Here is a 19,991-nt window from a genome sequence, read left to right as displayed (position 1 = left end):
ACTCATCCCTCATTAGACCCATTATAGAGTACGACGCCTCATTTGGTATGTACCCCACAAGTCATCTGCAAGAGCTAGAAAGGCCGCAGAAATACCTCACTAAAAGAATCACAGGCCTAAAGCAGATGCCCTATGCTGACCATCTAAAGAAACTCCAGCTATACTCTGTGGCATATCATCTACTCAGAGGCGATCTCTGCTTAACATAAAAGGCCATGTCAAACCCTGAGCTGTTGGACATGCTCCACTTAAAGAAATCCCAATCCCTCAGAGCCACACACTCCAGGGATCTAAATCTTGTCATTACAATGAACAAAACATGCTGAAGGGATAGGTTCCTGACCCAGAGACTCTCCATACTCTGGAATAGACTGCCCATACATGTCAAGCAGAGCGCCTCTTTGCCCCTCTTCAAAAGGAACCTTGACAATTGGATGGGAGATAGGAAATTCATCCCAGGGATCACGTCAGTCGCCCTGCTAGACAGCGGTCCAGGGAAGTAACTATTGTGGAAAGAAATATCCAGGGAATTGTTACGGCTAGGCTTGTATAGGCCCTAGGGCCGATAGCCTAGCACCAACCTATGAACCTATAAACATTCATAAAGTCATCCTGGTATTGTTTGTTTAAATAATGACAGCCACAATTTTATTAAAAACAGGCCACAGATATGGGGCAAAAATCTGGACATTCTTTGAACATCTGTACACTTGGGGGATAATTTGACCCTACTCTGGAATAACAAAAAAAAAAAAAAGACAATTTACTTTCCTGGGTGCTGCAGCCAATCAGGTCGCTTGTTTCACTTAAACGGACCTGATTGAGTGCAGCTTACCAACAAATGAAAAAAAAAAAAGACAGAGAAATGTTTGCAATCTCACTGTGACATCACACAGCCATGCGGATGTCAACCACGAGCTGCCGAGGAATGAACAGAGGAAATGGTAAAACCTACAGCTGCTGCATGGGGGCCCTCGTTCACAGGGGAAATAATTGGGGGTTCCCTGTGGCCGCTGGTTCCGCGGGTGCCTAACGCCGGCTATGCCCATTTGTTCCACATTATAAGAGGTAGTGTTCCACATTCTGGAGCATAGCTCTCAACCAGTCAGGGACAAATCTCAATCGAATCAGGGACAAATCTAAAAATAATCAGGGACACTTTTAAAATTTTAGTACTATTAACTTGTTGCGTCGACAGAATAAGAGGATGTGAATTAATATACATTTTCTGAACTAAAACAAGTCTATAACCCTAATTGCTATTTATTTATTTTATTTGATATTTGTTGACTGGGATTGTCCGACTGGATATCAGGTGTCCGTTTTCAGCAGAGGCCTGGGGAGAAAAGCTCCACAAGTACAGTAGTTACAGCATTTAGTGCAAACAGTAACTAGTTACAGAAGAATTGTTGACATATAAGGTGCAATAATTTTGCAAAGAGTAGAATAACACAGTTGGATAGGGGACTATTAACTAAGTAGATGATTAGGTAATAGAAAAGTAAGAGTAAGCTATTTACATATTTACAAGCAGCATTCATGAGACTTTAAAGGGAGTGACCATGTTGACCATGTCATAAAGGATGAGCGGCTTAAGGGTATTGCTGCTGTGTAGTGAGGGTTTAAGGTGGGGCACTGCAGTTGCAAAGTCGGTTGGTTAGAAGGTATGATTTCAGCAGTTTCTTGAAAGTGGAAGTATTATTTTGTAGTCTAATATCAGTGGGAACTGGGAAGGTTATTCCAGGTGTTAGCAACTTTGTTAGAGAAGAGGGATTTACCGGAGCTATTTTTGCATGGGATTTTTTCTAGCAGGGCTTTATTGGTGGAGCGTAGTTTTGCCTATTTGAAGTATAGAAGTTTGGTAGTCCAGATAGGGGAGGATTTTTTTTCTGGATAGTAAATTATTTTATGGGCTAGGTTGATTTGGTGGAAATGTAATAGACTGGGGAACTCAAGCCATTGTAGAGCAAGTAGGGAATGACAGTGGTAGGAATGAGTTTTGGAGCTGGTTGCAAATCTAGTGATTTTGTGGTAACAAGTAGAAAGTTTCTTGAGGTCAGTTTTCTTCATTATCATTATTTATTAAGTGCAATTCACCAACTTTACTCCAACAGTCTGCAATTTTAAAAGGGAATAAGAAGGACAGACCTAAAATCTAAGTCAAAATCAAGGACAGCTGAGAGGTATGATGAAGGTTCAGCGCTCTTAAGAACTGGAAGTGTAGCGCCCCTGTTGTGTATAGCAGGGAAACACAGAACCCCAGAGGGGACAGGTCCACAAACAAGACCCGTTCAAGTGCGGCTCATTCTCCAGGTTTAGATAGCTTCTGCAGTGCAGAAGACACTTGACACAATATTCTTATCATAAGACACTACCTGTACTACATTTTTCCTCAAGTTTCTTCGGGATCTCTAACCCGTTTCTACATTTTCCATTTGTCTTTGTTGTAGACTTTTTTTCCCTTTTTTTGAAACAATTAACTACAGGCCAGAATGACAGAGACTAAGGTTTTTTTACAAAAAGCAAATTAAGCTTTTGAGAGAAATGTATCAACCTGTTCCTAATTTGCGTGCGTCTTTACTACCAATTATTTCGTGGTTTGCTAGCCTGTTTCTTTAGGTGGAAAAAATGGGGTTATCGACCCTGAGCCGGTATGCTCCGCTTGAAAACTTTTGTTTTATAAACCCCGCCCAATTGACTGACACTTAGCGAATCACTTTCCCCTGAGAGAGAAAAAAGTCATTGTCGTCATCGAGGGGCGAGGCGTAATTTTCTTTTCATTTGTTCTGTATCTGTGGGTAACTAGAACTGAGTGACATGAAGTAATGTTCAGCGAAATTTGGATAGTAGTGCACTGTGCAGTGCTGGCTACTGTGATACTTGATTTCAGCTCAAGGTATTGTGTTATGCTGTAGACTTGCAGAGGTTTGTTTCATTTTACCCTGTGCAGCGTACTATTGCTATGACAACATATTTTATTGTACGTTATTGCTGGTTTTATTTCATTGTAAATGTAAACTGGTGTGGTCTTTTTAGATGTACATCATATTTTCTAGTTTACACTAAAGCCGGCATTGACAGGCCGCATTAGCAGTGCTTGTTTTTAATTATGAGTAACGGGAAGCCAAGACAGTGATGTGTCTTCTACTGCAGAATGCAGATTCAACCGTTCTGCCACTCACACTGTTGGAGTACATTATTATTGTTGTTATTATTATTATGGAAGTATTAAAACTGTGTCGTCGGGGACAAAATTGTTATTAGCTTTGGAAATGTGTCATGTACTCAGAAACTGGCCTGATAACATTTGCAGGACAATAATTATACTGTAAACATTGGTTCTAGACGATTGTCACTGTTGAATTGACACCGCGACCCCATGCGCAAAAATGAGAAACATGGTTGAAGCTGGATGGACGGATATTTTTCAGTTGCTGTAATTTAGTAGGCAATATGCTCAGTTGTTTTTATTGTCTGTGAATAAACTGATAACTGGGTGCTATGATTAACCTTCCCAGCAACAACAGCATTTAATAAAAGTCATTCAGGTTTAAATTTAATTGTTTACATTATGTAAATTACTTTCAGCTTGGTAGCATGATGGTGCCAGACTTGTTCACTTAGCTACGGCTTTTGGAGGGGAGGTGCAAAGGATGTAGCCAGTTATCTGTACTCTGGGCATGTGTCAGAAACACAGAATACTGCAGTCCAGAATTTCTGCAACTGTCTAATACTTAGTCTTGATCTGTACACAGCATGCATAGAGATACGAATATTTCTCTTAAACAGCCTTTGTCGTGGTTTTACAGAATGGCAGCTGAAAGTGGTGTGTGCCTTTTGAGTGCATACAGGGCAATGTATACGTTTTATTTAGATGAAAGCGAGTGCTTAACAGAAGTTTGGGGGGGTGGGGGGGTTACACAATGTGCGCAATCATGTGCTACATCCATTAGAATTAATGAGTTTCAGTGTAAATCTTATTCAGTTGTGAGGATGTTTAATTATATGGTATTGCATTATGCACTGTCAATAATATTTGTGAAGATGCAGTCTGAAGTACACTGTCTGTATACCTTATATGTCTTTGTAAATTACCATGACTGAATCATTGTGTGTGATTGCTTTTTTTCATTGCACATATTAATTTGAACATTTTTACACATTTAAAATGCTTCCATGGTCAAGAGGCTGTTGAGAGATCTGTCATGATAATTTTTCTGAATGTGTCTGTCCTACTTTACAGCAGTGTTCACTACTTGTACTTTGGCATGTTTTTTTTCCTTTTCTTGAAAGTTGTTGAGTCAATATTTTGAGTTGACTAAACCTTTTGTTTCCTTGGGCATGTTCATGCTGAGCCTGTGTGTGTGCAGCATGCATATTTTTCATCTTCTGTTCTCATTGCTGTTTTTCTAAACTGCACTGTCTGTGCTACATTGTTTTTATAAATAGATGTAATATTGTCAGAGGGCTCATCCTGTAGCAGTAATTAAATTTTTCTCAATTTATGCTTTTGTCTAGTTCTTCCTAGTTCCTGCTGTGATGGGAACCCATTCTTTTCCAGTACGGCCTGTTTCATGTTTGCTGATTACTACTGTTTTCTTTGCTTGATATGAGTGTTTTCTAGCATTGCACTTTCTGTATGCTGCCACACTGAAATGTGGCTGTCTAGGCGGTCACACAGTCATCACATTTTTCAGTATGTGGCATCTTTCCATATGGTTTCAGAGCATCTATAGTAATGCAGGCTTGTTCCTGTTTCCTAACACCCAGCCCTGAGAAAAACCTGTGAAATTATGCAGCTATCTCAGTGAGAAAGGCTGTAATTCTAACATTGTGCCATAGGTGTATACTAGGCTAATGACCACTAAGGCCTATATAAGCCTGGCCGTACAACCTAAATGTATCTCTGAAGTTATTTGCCATAGAGGTTACTTTAAGGGAGTAGTTTAGTTGGGACATGATTTATTGGCTATCTCTGTCCATCTGAGACATAGGTGTAATACAGAGGATGAATTTCCGATTTCCCATCCACTGGCCTAAGTTGAGCTTGAATACAGTTCGGAAGGGGCTCTGCTTCATATGGATGGGATGCCTATTCCAGAGTGGGGATTTCTGAGATGCATACCTGTCCCACCAACATGTCCTATTTAAGTTGCAAGCATAAAATCCTTAGATTTATTAGTTCAGGTGCTGTTCCTTTTGTTGATATGCAAAAGGTCCATTAGACCGGGATACAAGGGTGCCTTGTATGCCAGGCATAAATTGCCTGTCAGCAGTTGTAGAAAATAAGAGTATAGAGGTGGGGGCTTTGAGGCAGTCTGCACAAGATATTGTGTTGTGTTTATACCCAGTATACTTTGTTTTTGTGAGGAACCTCTGTGGGCATTTCAGTTGATGGGTATGCCTGGTCAGGTACGTACGGAAGAGGGCATTATACTCAATGATGGGTGTGATAAGGGCTGAGTACAGTAGCATGATAACTTCCTTGGACTTAGATGCCAAGCCCTTATAAGTTGAGTGACAGAATAATTTTTTTACCACCTTTGACATATGTTGGTCAAAAGCTAGATTACTTTACTATTTACATGAGTCCCCAAATCCCTGACTACTGTGTCTACTTTTAGGGGTACTTTATCAATGAGAGAGTGTCTCTCATAAGCCATAGCTTTGGCACCAGTCATTTGTCTTCTTGTAAGATGTTAGTATCTTAAGGGGGGGGGGCTTCTACAATTGCTTGTAGCTTGCAATCTGCAAACTTGGTAAGCCGGAGGCCCTTGACATTGGCTTTCACTTCTGAAAAATAAATGCCAAAGAAGAGCGGACTCAGCACAGAACTCTGTGGGACTCCACTGGTTACTGGCCGTATTGTGGAGGTGGTCTGTCCAATCCTTACTTCCTGGGCCCTGTCTGTGTGCCAGCTGGCTGTCCAGTGAGTTACCGAAGGGTTTATGCCTAATTCCATGAGTTTGTTTGTGATGCCAGAGTGGGGTATTACATCAAATTCCTTGGCTAGGTCAAGGTAGGCAGTATGCACTGTATTCCCTCACCCATTGCCTTGGTGACCTTCTCAAAGAAGTTCATCGGGTTCAGTAGGTATAACCTGCCTTTGGCTAAACCAAACTGTGTTCGGTCCAGTGTTTGAAGATTTCCTATGTCATTGTTAATCTTTTCCATGGTTTTGCATGTGAGACTAGTCAGGTCTTTAATTCCCAGAATCCATTGATGACCTGTCCTTGTGCAGAGGGACGACTGTTGCATTCCTCTGTTTGTGTGGTATGAAGCCTGTGTAGAGGCTGTGGTTCAGTATTGACTCCAATGGATCTGTTAGGTCATATGTTTGGCTATTTAGGAGGCAGCTTGGGATATTACCGGCATCCATTGAAACTGTATTCTTGGCCTGGGAGAGTGCGTCTAAGGCCTGTTCCATACTGATAATTGGAGGGGTTATGTTAAGTGGTGTTTCCTAGGGTATGGTTGAGTGTGGGGAAGGGGGTAAAATTGGAGCTGAATTTGTCAGCCAGAAGATTTAGTAGATCTCCTGGTTCTGAGAGTATGATTCCTTTTACTAATAGTTCAGCAGGTTGTTCTGTATTGCCTTTGAGGTTTTGCACAAAGCTGAAGAAGACCTTATGGTTGTAATTGGCCTAGAACATTGTCTTTACCTCAAAATTTGCGTATTTGGCCTTAATTAGTCCTCTTAGTTGTCTATTCAACAAGGGCGGCACAGTGGTGCAGTGGTTAACATTGTCACCTCACAGCAAGAGGTTCTCCGGTTCGATTCTCGACTGGGGTGCCTTCTGTGTGGAGTTTGCATGTTCTCCCTGTGTTCGCGTGGGTTTCCTCCGGGTACTCCGGTTTCCTCCCACATTCCAAAGACATGCATCTAGAGCATTTCTCCCTGGGCCTCCGCTGAAAACAGGCTCTGTGGAACCTAGTCGGACTTTCCCGGTCAACAAATGATAAATAAAATAAATAAATATTCAATTTGATGAGACTTTTTACAATCTGTCCACTTTTGGATTCTACCAGGGGTGGTATGTTTTTTGAGTTAGAGTTGGGCTTGCTTCTGGTAGGTGCAGAAGCCTCTATGCATTCATTGGCATAGCTGTACAGAGCTTCTGTGAATAATTCCACATAGGCTGCTGTGTTGTATGGGTTTAGAGGGGCTTGAAGTTTTGACAGGTTTTCATTTAATACAAGATATAACAGTTATAGGGTTTGCTGGGGTTACAGAATTTACTTTCATTTCTAAAGACACTACTTTGTGGCCTGACTTTACAAGGGAAGACACCGCACAGAGGGAGTTCAGCATTCTCTCATATGTGTGAGAACGAGGTCCAATATATTTGTATCCCCTAATAGGCATATGCACTAACTGGTCCAGGGTGTTTGTGTTTACAAAGTCAATGGATCTCTGCGCCTGCAAATATGGGGGTAATGTACTATTCCCAGTTTATAAAGGGATAATTAAAGTCCTCCATGAATATGGTATTTGGTTGAATGGTGAGTGTTTCCGATTGGTTGAATGGTGAGTGTTTCCGATTGGTCTAAGTATGAGCCACAGGTTTCATGGGACATAGTGGGTGACCTATAGCTTGCTAGGATTTGATATGGGACTTTTTTGTAAGGTAATCTGGATGTGGGGGAACTCTAGTGCATTATCCTGTTTAACCAACGTAGAGAGATGCTTGTTGTTGATTGAGACACCCCCACCTTTAGTTCCTGTTTGTGCAGTTGCTGGTTTAAACTGTGGAAGGAATGAAATCTTGTACTGCTGGAGATTCCCTGCAGTTTTAAAATATGTCTTTGTAACTGCATAGGGTGTTTGCATTCTCCAAGATGAGGAGAGCTTGGAGACAGTGGCACTTCTTGTTTATCTTGTCATTGAGTAATAACACCTTTATACCTGGGTATATTTTGCATTAGTTTGGCATTGCTTAAAAAAAGGCTGTATGGGAAGGACAGTTGTTTTAGCCAAAATTCAAAAACCTGGAGTGGAGCATCCTTGGCAGAGCAATATGGTTTGTTACCCATGTCCTCCCATGCTGACAAAAGATTGTATCCCCATAGAATGGTGCCAAAAATGAAGCTAGTTATTAAAGTCAGTCACCTTCTGTTCACACTGTGCCATCATCCTTGGTGAAGGTTGAATACTGCTCAATGCTAGGCACTTACCGCCCTGTGATAAACACTCCAAGAGCTCCATGATGTTTCTCTTTATATAGTGTAGGGAGTTACATCTCAGATTATTTACACCTACATGAACTGCGACTAAATCATACTGGTACCTGTGGTGGATTGACATGAATACATGGATAACTTGGATCCTTGCCCCTGATAGGCAACTGATAAATTATTTTCTTCATGTTTAGCTTAGGTTCATGTTTAGCTTAGTGAGTGGGTTATCAGTATGTCATACAATCGAGACCCCAATGACTAGAGTCCTGGGTAGAGTATTGGCTGACTTATCTGGTTGGTAGTTGAGGCTCCACTGGGTGTAGCTTAATGTGCAGTGTTAGGTGGTGTTTCTGCTAAGTGCATTTGGGTTTGCGAAGGATAGTTTTGGCAGGTTGAGTGTCTGGGAGGTCTTTGGGGTTTGTGAAAATTGCAGTTAAATATGTCAGCATAAGTACGTCTGCATGTGGGGTGTGTTGCTATGTGTGGTGGGTGTAGTGTGTCTGTGTCTCTGACAAACGGATTATTATTAATGTTTGTATGTGAGAGTTTTGCCTCCAGGGACATTGTGAATATACACCTCTTGCATATTGTATTTGTTTCTCTTTGAGGATTAAATGGTTGTCAGTGAACATCAGACAATTGTTACATTGTCTCAGTATTCCCATATCTACCAAATTAGCTGTGGAGTACATATACTTGGTGTTAGGCCATTTATTGGGTGAGCTACTAGGGTATAGTGCACATGGTGTTAATAGTGGGTTGACTAAGGATGTTTTTTTACTGGCTAGAGACTAGACTGGACTATATAATACTAAACTCAAAGGGGAGTGCTCCTCCACATGCAAACTATGCAAACTAGCTAGTCTGTGCTTCTCAATGCCCAAAATAGCTGCTCTACACTCACTGTGTTGCTGGTATAGTTTTAGAGGTGGTTTTATAGGGAAAATTTGGTTTCTAACTATCTGCATCTATACAGGGTACTAATTACTGACTCATGATGAGCAGCAGGCACACAACTTTGCCGAATTTACGCAGGTACTTAAAACACATGAAACTGGCTTTTAAGCCCTCTAGCCAATAAAACAACCACACTTGCAGCTTTCTTATGTGTGTTCCAACCCAGATAGATCATGTCACCACCTACTGTCTGTACATGGAATTTCCTAGTCCTCTTAATGTAAAAAAATGGCAAAAAAGATTGCTTAAGAGTGTAATGCTACCACAAAATAACTTAAAACAGCCTGGACAAGAAGGTTTCAAGTACTGGGGATCTTTAGATTGATTTAAGTGCAAAATTGACAAATAAAGCAGTAGCACCAAAACAGTTAACTGAAGTGCAAAATAAAATAAATCTTTTCTCGTGCCAAGGATGGAACAGGATTAGTTCAGGATCCTCCGAGTGTGGTGATTGTGCCAAGCAGGTGGGAGATCTGGGAAAATGCTCAGGACATAATTTATAGTAAGGGAGTTTTAATCAAGAACAGCACTGATTATCTGGGTGGGCACTCCATATTATGGATATATGGAAAGCAATGGGTGGGAAAATACTTGAATAGCTTTCACAGCACACAATAACAATGAAAGGTGTGGGGGGGGGGACTTTGGAAATCAGATTACTATAAGGAGTTGGCAGCAAGAGAGACAATCTTTAGCTAATCTACTTCTTGCATCTTAAATTTGAAGAGAGATCAAATCATTTTTAAAGTGAATATCTAGTCCTATGACTCCGGCTGCATGTCAGTGGCCATGCCTCTCAACTGTATAGATTTTTGCAGAATGTCCAGATTTTTGCCTCATATTTTTGGTCCATTTTTCAAAAAATTGTGGTGTTCTGGCAAATTGATGGCAAATCATTAAAGACTAAAGTTAAAAAAATAATGCCAGACATTTGAGTTTCAGACTTCATACCATTCAGAAAGTTCATGCTAATGTAAAACTTGTTATTCTATCAACTTTCTAAGTTTGTAGGAGCAAGACAGGCTTCAAGAAAGAGGCTACCACCAATGTGAGGTGGATTGCACTGTCAATAATGTTACAGGTTTACGTATCACGACAGCTAAGCCATACTTTGCAGCAAACAGTAATGGTATGTCAGCACCAGATATAGAGCGTAATATCATATGCATGCCGTTGTATTATGGTAGCAATGTTAATAGTTTTACAGATGTAGTCCAGAAATATTGGCCCATTCACACTAATAATAGTGAGATCAGAACAATAGTGGGTGACTGTTCTAGTTTTTCATTTAAGAACAAAAGATCTCTCAGGAACATGTTGTGTTACCAGGATGATAAAGTAGATCCTGAGCGTACACATGCCACCACAAGACCTTGTAATAATTTTAAGTTCTGTGGCTATATAGATAAGTCTGGCACTTTCACACATCCGGACACCGGGAAAATCTTTACTTTTAAGATAGGGGCAGACTGTAATTCTGTTAATTTGGTATATTTAGCAGTCTGCCAAGTATGTAATTGGTTTCTACGTTGGTAAGACCAACTGGCGGTTGAGGGACTGTATTCGAGAGCACATGTATGACATCTCTAATGAGTCTGATAATAGCGCATTAGCTAAACATATTGTCCGTTTTGGTTCTACCCATGAATTTAAATTTATGGTTATACAGAAAGTCCATGTTAATCATAGGGGTGGTGATATTGAGAATTACACTGAAGCGCAAGAAGTTAGGTGGATGCTGAGGTTACAAGCAGACAGGGGCAAAGGTCTTAATGAAAAAATATCACTTAAACCCTTTGGATCTTTACACGTGATCATGAAAGCCTTTGGTCTCCCTTTTTTAGTTTTTATGATGATTTGTAAGGATGTTTAAGTATGCATTTTCATGTAAGATCTTAGAAGTTAAAATTTTCTTATAATGAAGACTTACTGATTTAGTATGATGTATCTTTTTTATATATGTATTATATGAGTGCATGTCACTTTATTTATGTGGAGAATGCTGATTGGTTGTAGGGTTTTTACCCCATTATTTAAGTCGTGATGAGTGCTTGTTAATTCAATCTGATGAAGCAGTGCTTACACTGCGAAAACGCTCACTTTTTGTATTAAAGGATTTTGGTTTTATTTTATGCTCAGTGACTTCATTTATTCATACATCACATTGACTCAGTCCTTTTATGAGTTTTTCATTAAAAAATGTCCATATTTTTGGGCCTTTGTCTCACTTTTATTTATGGCTTTGTCCAGATTTCTTGCTGTAAGAGGTTGAGAGGTGTGACCTCATGTAGGTTAGAATTTCAGGATTTTTAGCATAATGTCTCACTGGGGCTGGGGCAGACACAAAGAACAGGAGAAAAACAGTAGCAAAGTAAACAGACACTGTAATATAACTTTAAGCAGAATGGCAAACATTTCTTGCCTTCCTGAATACCTAGTACTTTACCTGTCTGCATTTGTGTTGTTTTTAGGGCTTTTATTGTAAACTGTAGAATTGCCTTACATCATAAGTCCAGATTCTGTATGACTTACTTGCTCACTATATTTGCCAAAATGTGTTGTATACCATCATGGAAGGTTGGTGGGGGGGGGGGGGGTCAAAACACTTAAAAATGCAAGTATCTTAATAAATTGTCATGAGTGTGGGCTGGCAGTTAGTTATGTATTCCACTGACCCATATCATTCATCTGAAACTAGTTTTGGTGCCCTATTTATATTGTACATGCTTGGTAGCAGTGGGAGACTGTCTAGAATGCCCAGCGCATACAGTTTTGAATGCCTGTAGGAATTCCTTTGTTACCACCCATTACAGCATACCATTCCATGCATTCACTCTCTGTATTTCAAGAAGTACTTTAAGGTATCTAGGGACAGTTTAATCTCTGCAGTATGTTGCTTGTGCCTCCTGTATTCTTTCTGTTCTGGATGATATGATATGATATTGTTACCCATGTCATAACAGCCTTATTTATTTTTTTCTTTTTTTTCTAAAATAATTTTTATTTGGATTTTAATAATATAAGATATCAAAAGAAAAGTAGAACAGTAGTGCTAAAAACAGTATATCTCATAGTAAACACTAGCAAAAAAGCAAGTATTTGCAAAAAGAAAAAAAAAAACAACACAATAGAACTAAGAACTATGTACATTATATACAATAGAAGTCACATCTGGGGGCTTTAGTTTAGCAGCTAATAGATGTAATAAAATGGAAGGGGCATAGTACATTAGGTTATGAGAGTGAATTTTATAAAGACTTATTGTAACGTCTGGATGGGTTATCAAGACATTTGTCTGATGAGATAATGAAAAAGGTAGTCTGTTTGTTTATATTGTAACAAGTTGGTTTTAGAGTTAAAACTGAGTAAGCTGGAATGTCATCAGTCTTTAATTCTTGAGGATTGTCCAGCAGGTAACCCCAGTATTTACTGTAATATTGTTTTTGCTTTGTAGCAGCATAAACTAATTTATGGGAGGAGATATATTTAAAAGCTAACTTACAAATCTTCCCACGAAAGTAAAGATTTATCAGTCCAGTTTTTGGTGATGTAAAATGTAATAAGGGCACAGATAGTGATAAGGATATGTTTCAAGATTTTAAGAAGTTTGGTTGTAGTAATATGTAGGATAGTTGTCTCCCAAGAAAGGGTGGACTTTTCATATCCCATATTTTCTAGTCTTGCTCTTAAAACTCATTCCCTCCAGTAGAGCTCTTTTGAGTGTGTACCTTACTCCTAGTGGGCATGGCTTCAGCATTTAAAAATTGAAGTTATCACCTTACATTTTTAACAAATACCCATTGACAGAGGTCATATATCAATACAATTGTGTTTGCTATCATGTATGCTTCAAGATAAAATTTTCCGATACCTTGTATGTAACATGGTTTTGGAATTGTTAATGCAAATATGAACAGGCAATATTTGATGCCTAGAGGAGCAGTAGGGTGTAACCGCAGAAACGCCTGGAGACGTCAATCGGCTGTGGAACACCATAAGTTGTGGACTTTCTTACATCCCCAAAAAACATGTAAAGCATCCGCAATTTGGTTTGGGCAGTGTGGACAGTTTGCTGAGTATTTGGGGTGAACTTGTGAATTGATGGCGTGTAATAAGCATTATTGTTAATCATTAGCTGAGTGTACAACAAACGCTTGAATGGAATAAATTTGATAGTATTTTCAATGGCCAGCTTTTTATTTTCATTAGAAATCGTTTGCGATTTCTCCTGCCAGTAGGTTGAGAATATGAGGGAATCCTTATATTTTATGGTTGTTATTATTTTATACGTCGTAGAAATCGTTTTGTTTTTGGTTGCTAGGTTTCTAAGAATTATAGTAGCTGTATTAATATCCTGTGGGTCAAATTTATTGGAGGTTATCTTAGTATTGATTAAATAGAGGATTAGTCTGAGAATGGTATTGTATTTCTTTGGGAGTTCGTTTCTGTCTTAATTCTGTAATATCAGTTGTCTGCCGTTTGCGTATTTCCCATACTGTGAAATCCTTTATTAAAGGGAAGTTTGTTTGTTGGTTGGTTGTTAATTAATAGGTTAGGATTTAGATGTAATGGTTGTATGAGAGCAAGGACATGAAAGAGTTGTACAGATATGAATACATTTTGGGTAGTTAATATCATATGTTTGATCAGTGGGTGTAATTTCCTAGTGTAAGGATTTTTTGGATTTAGGCTTAAGAAAGGGAGAGATTTGGGGTTTATGTCTAGAGATTTAAGTTGGTTATACCAGATTTTAATCCATTGGGGTGACCAGCAACATAAACAAGGGTTATAATTTATTATTTGAATCGGCCTACAAGATGTAATTATATGGTAATATAGTTTGAAGTCTGGCAACTCCAGGCCACCTTTATCCTTTGTTAAAGAGAGTTTGTTATATTTGATTCCAACGGATTTAGGGTGCCACAGAAATTTAGATATGACTTTTTCTGTATTAATAAAGAATTTTTGAGGAATGATTGAGAAAGTGGCATCGAGCTGGAAGAAAATTCTAGGATAACAGCTTTATTTATTTTTTCTGGGGCGGCTGCGGTGGTGCAGTGGTTAGCATTGTTGCCTCGCAGCAAGAGGTTCTCTGGTTCAATCCTCGGCTAGGGTGCCTTCTGTGTGGAGTCTGCATGTCCTCCCTGTGGTCGTATGGGTTTCCTCCGGGTGCTCCGGTTTCCTCCCACATCCCAAAGACATGCTGTAGGTGGACTGGACACTCTAAATTGGCCTTAGGTGTGAGTGCGTGCATGTGTGTGCCTTCTGTGGAAGGTTGGGCGCTGGGCTGGCAACTTGACACTGTAAAACTCCACTGCCAATCATGAGCGGACAGGTGATCCACTGTGGCAACCCCTAACCAGGAAAAGCCGAAAGAAGAAGAAGCCTTATATTTTTTCTGATCTACAGTGAGAAGAGTTCCAGCTTCTATCTGCATATCCTTTCCTTCCTTTTGGTGGCTGTTTGCTCTTGACTGTTTTCCATAGCCTGATATTCCTTTCCTTGCATGCCCTCCAGAACTGCATACAATACTGATGTCATGGATCCTTGCAAAGTAGTAATGCTTGCTAACAAGAATTTTGCACTTTTTACATTTATCTCAGCTGGCAAAGTTTTTTTTTTTTTTTTTTTTCCTGTCATTGCTGACTACTGCATTTTGTATCAGTATAAAGTGACTGTGCAGATTGTTTAGGCCTCGTGTGATGTCAGACATAAATATGAACAGGGCTGACCCCAACACTGAACAGTGTGTCACTCCAGTGCCTTCTAATTTTTTTCCCCAGTAGTTCTCTAATACATCCACAACTCCTGCTTCAGATGATGTACAGCTGCAATCCACTGCACTGTTTCTGGGATCTGCTCCATAGTTTGGTACCCAGTCTATATCTTATAAATTTTTTTCCAGCCTCCCTTGAGAAATGGTGTTTGAAAGCATACTGAAGTTAAAACAAATTATACACATAAGAAGGAATCTTGTCCACTGCCCTGGTAATGGTAGTTATAGGGATGAATTAAAATGCACTTGTAAGCAATCTGTCTCTTCTGTGAACCATTCTGTTTGCCACTGTGTAGTGAAATTGAATTAAAGATTTCCATAAGCCTCCGACACAGACATTCTGCAGATGGGAAAGAAGACTAACAGATCTGTAATTGCATAGCTTTTTTCTAGAGCAGTCCTTTTCATTAGGAAGCCACCAGAAATGCCCAGTATTCTGGGACCTCACCAGTTGCTAACTGTATTCTGGCACTTCAACAACCACTAATGAGAGTCTATAATATTCTGCTAGGTGCTTATCAAGCACCACTGGAGGAAGTGTGTCTGGTTCTTGTGCTTTATTTCTTCTGATAATTAATTTCACTCCAGAATTTGTTAAATTTTAATGGAAGAGATATAAAGTTCCATTTAGGATGCTGTTAATTGGAGCAAGTGCAGGAAAGCATCATCATCAACAGAACTGTTCTGTCTTGGGACATTGGGGTCAATATTGTGGCCAGACTACTAATGGGCCTCTGGATCAGTAGCCTAGTATTAACCTATGAACCATGTCGACAAGTTCAAAACATTTCACACAACTGTTTGCCATACTCTGGAGCTGTTGAGTTTTACCTGGGGGCTTGCCACCTTTAGTTAAATCTCTGGTTCTTTGGGCTTGTGGCCAAAATGTCAGGGTTATTCCACAATCCCATGAGAAATGGTGTTGAAAGCATACTGAAGTTATAACAAATTATACCACATAAGAAGGAATCTCGTCCACTGCACTGGTAATAGTAGTTATAGGGATGAATTAAAATGCACTTGTAGCTTATTGACCCAGGGCTGCTCGGCTTTATGGCAGGCACATATTCCCCTCCCACCATTAACAAGAGCCCCTGGCATGGGTTAGAGTAGGCCGGGCCCTCAACCCACTCACTTTATCATTGGTAATTACCCATGTCCATTTTTGGCGACATTAGTCAACATGACCGAATCACCTAGAGCCATATTTTTACACCGTTGAGTCGCTAGCCCTGCCACGGTGTGCAATCTGTGATCCGTGTTTTCCCATCTTGAGGATACTGTGCACCACAGTATATGCCCAAAGCAGTTGGTCTGTACAACTCTTCCTCCTTTCTAGTAAGGAAAAGGCAGTGGGGTAGAATCCATGATTGCAACGTCATCCCTAGTGAAACAGTCGGCCCACAGCATAAACCACTAGTTGCCACAATCGGCTGCAAGCATTGGTCAGAGAAGGCTCTAAGGTCAACAGAGACCAGACTGAAGACCTGGAAGTTGACTGGAGAGAAAGTGTAACAGTTCAAGGAATTACTCAGGACTCTAGCACCCCAAAAATAGGAGGAAATAGGTGGAAATGAAGAATGACAGCACCTAAAGCAGCATGTGTTGGGACTACAGAAAAGATATGTGGCCGAGCCAGCTATGGAAATAAGGTACATAAGGAAAGGTGGTGGTGGGAGTGTGGAAGTCCAGGAAGTCATCAAAAGAAAGGAGTGCAGGAAGAAGTGGGCGATAGAAGAATGACCAGGATAGGAAGGACTACTGGTTGGCTAACAAAGATGCTAAGAAAGAAGTTGCAATAGGGCATCGGAGGCACTGTACCAACTTCTGGAAAGTGACCCAGTAAGGGGCACAAAGAAACTATATCAGGTTGCAAGGCAAAGACAGAAAGATAAAGAAGATAGACGCCCTCCATAAAGGATGACAGCAACAACCTGCTCACCAGTCCAGATGGAAGGAATATTTCCAGCAGCTTCTGAATGAAGAAATCCCCACAGAAGCTGTACTGCCCCAGAAACAGCCTATGATGATAGGAGCCCACCCTTGTTGTCTGGTGGAGAGTAACAATGCATTCCACATAAGGTGCCTAGTTTAAGATAAAACTACCTTTGTTGTGATGTTAGTGTGTTGTTGAAAGTTTTAATCTAGAGTAATACCCAGCTATATCCAATGATGTATAATCCCTGAAGACCCTGTTCCACCCTAAATTGTTAGTGGAAGAGAGTTATTGGACTGTAGTACACTAGTTTATGTGGAAAACTAATAACTTTGCCATCTTCTTGTTCTGGATTAGTATTTTATAAGATCCCACTGATTATGGTATTAAATCCAGACTATGGGTCTGAAATGAGTCTTGGCATTATTGCTTGAAGAGTAGAGTCCCCAGCAATTAGATTAAATAAATGCCATTTGTGTGTTGGTACATGTTATGTGTAAATGCTTTAAAGGCTGTTTTGAAAATCATCAAATGGATTAATATAGCTGCATGTCTTTTCTGCATTATTCAGTATTCATTGTTGTGCAATTAGTGTTTTTGTCTTATTTTTAGATAAAGTAACAATTCCACGAGAAAAGAAAAGAAAAATAAGACTTTTTTAAAAAAAAAAAGTCTGACATCTTGCCTAATATTGCAACCTTTCACTTTTCAGATTCCAGTTCTTGAGATTTCTTTAAAAAGAGAGAGTAGATGGTGGATAAACCAGATGGCTCACAAATAAGGTTTTCCATTCTCTTCTGACCATCCTCCAGTCAGTCACCGCAGACAATTCAGAAATAGCATAGGGAGCAGTTTCAAAAGAGTAAAAGTGCAAGCTCTGTGGGACCCTGTGGATAGACAAAAGCACACAAATGTCAGAAAGATGTTTATCAGTGATTTGAAGTCATTAAAGCACAGGACTTCGCCAAGTATACTCTGATAACACCACAAGGATGTGATACATAAATGGGGAGGGGGTACCACATCCTGCTCTTATTGCAGACTTGCTGTGATATAGTTTGACTTTTGAGGAGTTGTACACTCCATCAGAACAAAGCCTTATTACAGACCATCTCAGCAGGACAAAGATGGACTCCTATGCATGTAAATTTCATCCTAAGGTCTTCCAAGAATTGGTCTGACTTTGCAGAACACCTCAAGTAGATCTGCTACCTTCCTTTCAGAACAGAGAACTCAAAAAATTCTGCTCCAGATGTCTTGTAGCCAGGCCTGAAAAGTGGATGCTTTCTCATTCACATGGATTGGAATGTTGCTGTATGCTTTTACACCCCTTCCATAGATTACCAGGATGCTTCTAAATATCCAGAAGAACTGTCCAAAATTGTGGTGTGACTTGCTTCTGGACAAGGCAACAGTAATTCTTTCTTTTCAATCTGGCCAAGGGCAATTACCACTAGCTTCTCCACAGAACGCATTAACTCACATAAAACAGGAAGGGTTTGAGATGCCCCAGTTTGAAAACTCTACAATTAACCACCCAGATGAAAGAACTTGGATTCCTTTTAGGCACCTTTCTTCTGAGAACGTGCATTGGGTACTAAAGGAGGTGAGAGAGCCCGCTACTAAAGGAGGTGAGAGAGCCCGCTACTAGAAAGTCATATATTTGCAAGTGGATAAAATTTTCTAGTTGGTGCCACTCAAAGAACCAGGGCTGTCTTCACTCCCAATTGCCTCTGGTTCTTGATTATTTGTAGTAGTTATTGTCCAGTGCTTTTTTATCTTCTTCTGTCAAGGTACACCTGACAGCAATTTGTTTGTCTGTCCTTAGAGCCCTCCTTTCTAACCATGCTCAAGTTAAACAGTTTTTGAAAGGGATCTTATATACTCGCTCACCTAGGAAACTGGTGGTTCCTCCTTGGGTTCTCGATTTTGTTTGAGAAACTTATTCTTTCTCTGTTTGAACTAGCTCATGAGGCTGAATTGAGGTTCTTAACATGAGACTGTCGTATTGTTCTGACATCTGCCAGGTGAATATTTTATTTATAAGCTGTAATGATGTCATCCCTACTTTTATTTTTCATAAGGACAGAACTAATCCTGCCTTTTATGTCTAAAATTGTCTGAGTTCACTTTTAAGCCAGACTTTTAAAATCCTAGTCATCTTGAGCAAGGGAGACAGGATTTTTTACTCTCTGGATGTATAAAGACAGCTCAAATACTACCTAGACAAAGCTGACCACCTGTTTGTCTCATACAAACATAAGCGGAAAGAACAATCCGTGACAAAGTTGCCTATTTCTAGATAGTTGTCTCATGTTATGTTATTACTTTTCGTTATACTCAAAGAAAAATACACTCAGGAGGCAGGATACACTCTGGAAACAAACTCCAACTTTTAATGGTGCTTGTTATACTCCCCATAACTAGCCAGTTCCAGGCAGGATTACAACTTACTAAACAAGCGTATTGGCATCTTTGGTGGCTTTCTGGACAGTGGGGACTTGAAGTATTGTAGAGACAGCAACTTAGTCCTCTGTGCACTTTTACAAAGAACTACAAACTGGGTTGTTTTCCAGGTGCAGAAAAATATTTTCCTGAACCATTCTCCAGCGGCTTGTAGAGTCTTTTATTGGCCTCCACCCACTACTTCTGCACCTTTTTGCCTCCTTATTAAAGTGCATGTATGTGTGAGAGAGACAGGGAGAGGGAGAGGCGCATTCATTTTTCAATACTGAAAGGCATACCGCCGATTAAAAATAGGATATGGTTACTTGACAGAACTTGAGCAAACAACTTCATGTATATTAATACAAAAATTGTTCACTGCAATATTAAGAGAACAGACAAAAGTACATTTTTTAAACATAATAATGAAATATTAAATGTGTAAATTTACACATGTTTTAAAGGCGGTTTCTTAGCCTTTCATAGCATTGCAGGTTTGGGGGATTTGACTACTGTGAACTTGGCAGTGGCTGTTCTGAATTTACCGAAACACATAATCCACTTTTTGGTTAATTAATTTTAGGTCTGCCCCAGGATTCATTAAAGCCTACATGGTCATTTTTCACCATGTGTGCATCACAGAATGAAGTGCAAATGGGCACAGAAAGTTTTAGATTCAGATAACCTCCAACAAAGCAG

The 19,991-nt window shown here is 39.8% G+C and overlaps 1 protein-coding gene across 3 annotated transcripts in view; it reads left to right on the top strand.

The window, feature by feature from the left end:
• The first annotated feature begins 2,775 nt into the window (after positions 1-2,775).
• Positions 2,776-19,991, top strand: part of DPY19L3 (dpy-19 like C-mannosyltransferase 3) — a 1,004,768-nt gene continuing 987,552 nt past the window's right edge. For 2 of the 3 annotated variants that reach the window (XM_044081679.1, XR_006366062.1), the window contains exon 1: positions 2,776-2,896. The gene's annotated coding sequence lies outside the window, so the exon portion shown is untranslated. Of the gene's footprint in view, positions 2,926-19,991 lie in introns of all 3 variants that reach the window. The other variant, XM_044081680.1, reaches the window with a different exon arrangement.

The sequence above is a fragment of the Protopterus annectens genome, chromosome 8.part1, assembly GCF_019279795.1.
Source record: "Protopterus annectens isolate FY-2018-M chromosome 8.part1, PAN1.0, whole genome shotgun sequence".
Taxonomy (NCBI): domain Eukaryota; kingdom Metazoa; phylum Chordata; order Ceratodontiformes; family Protopteridae; genus Protopterus; species Protopterus annectens.
Note: the sequence above shows the minus strand (reverse complement) of the source record. Positions and strands in the feature narration are given on the sequence as shown.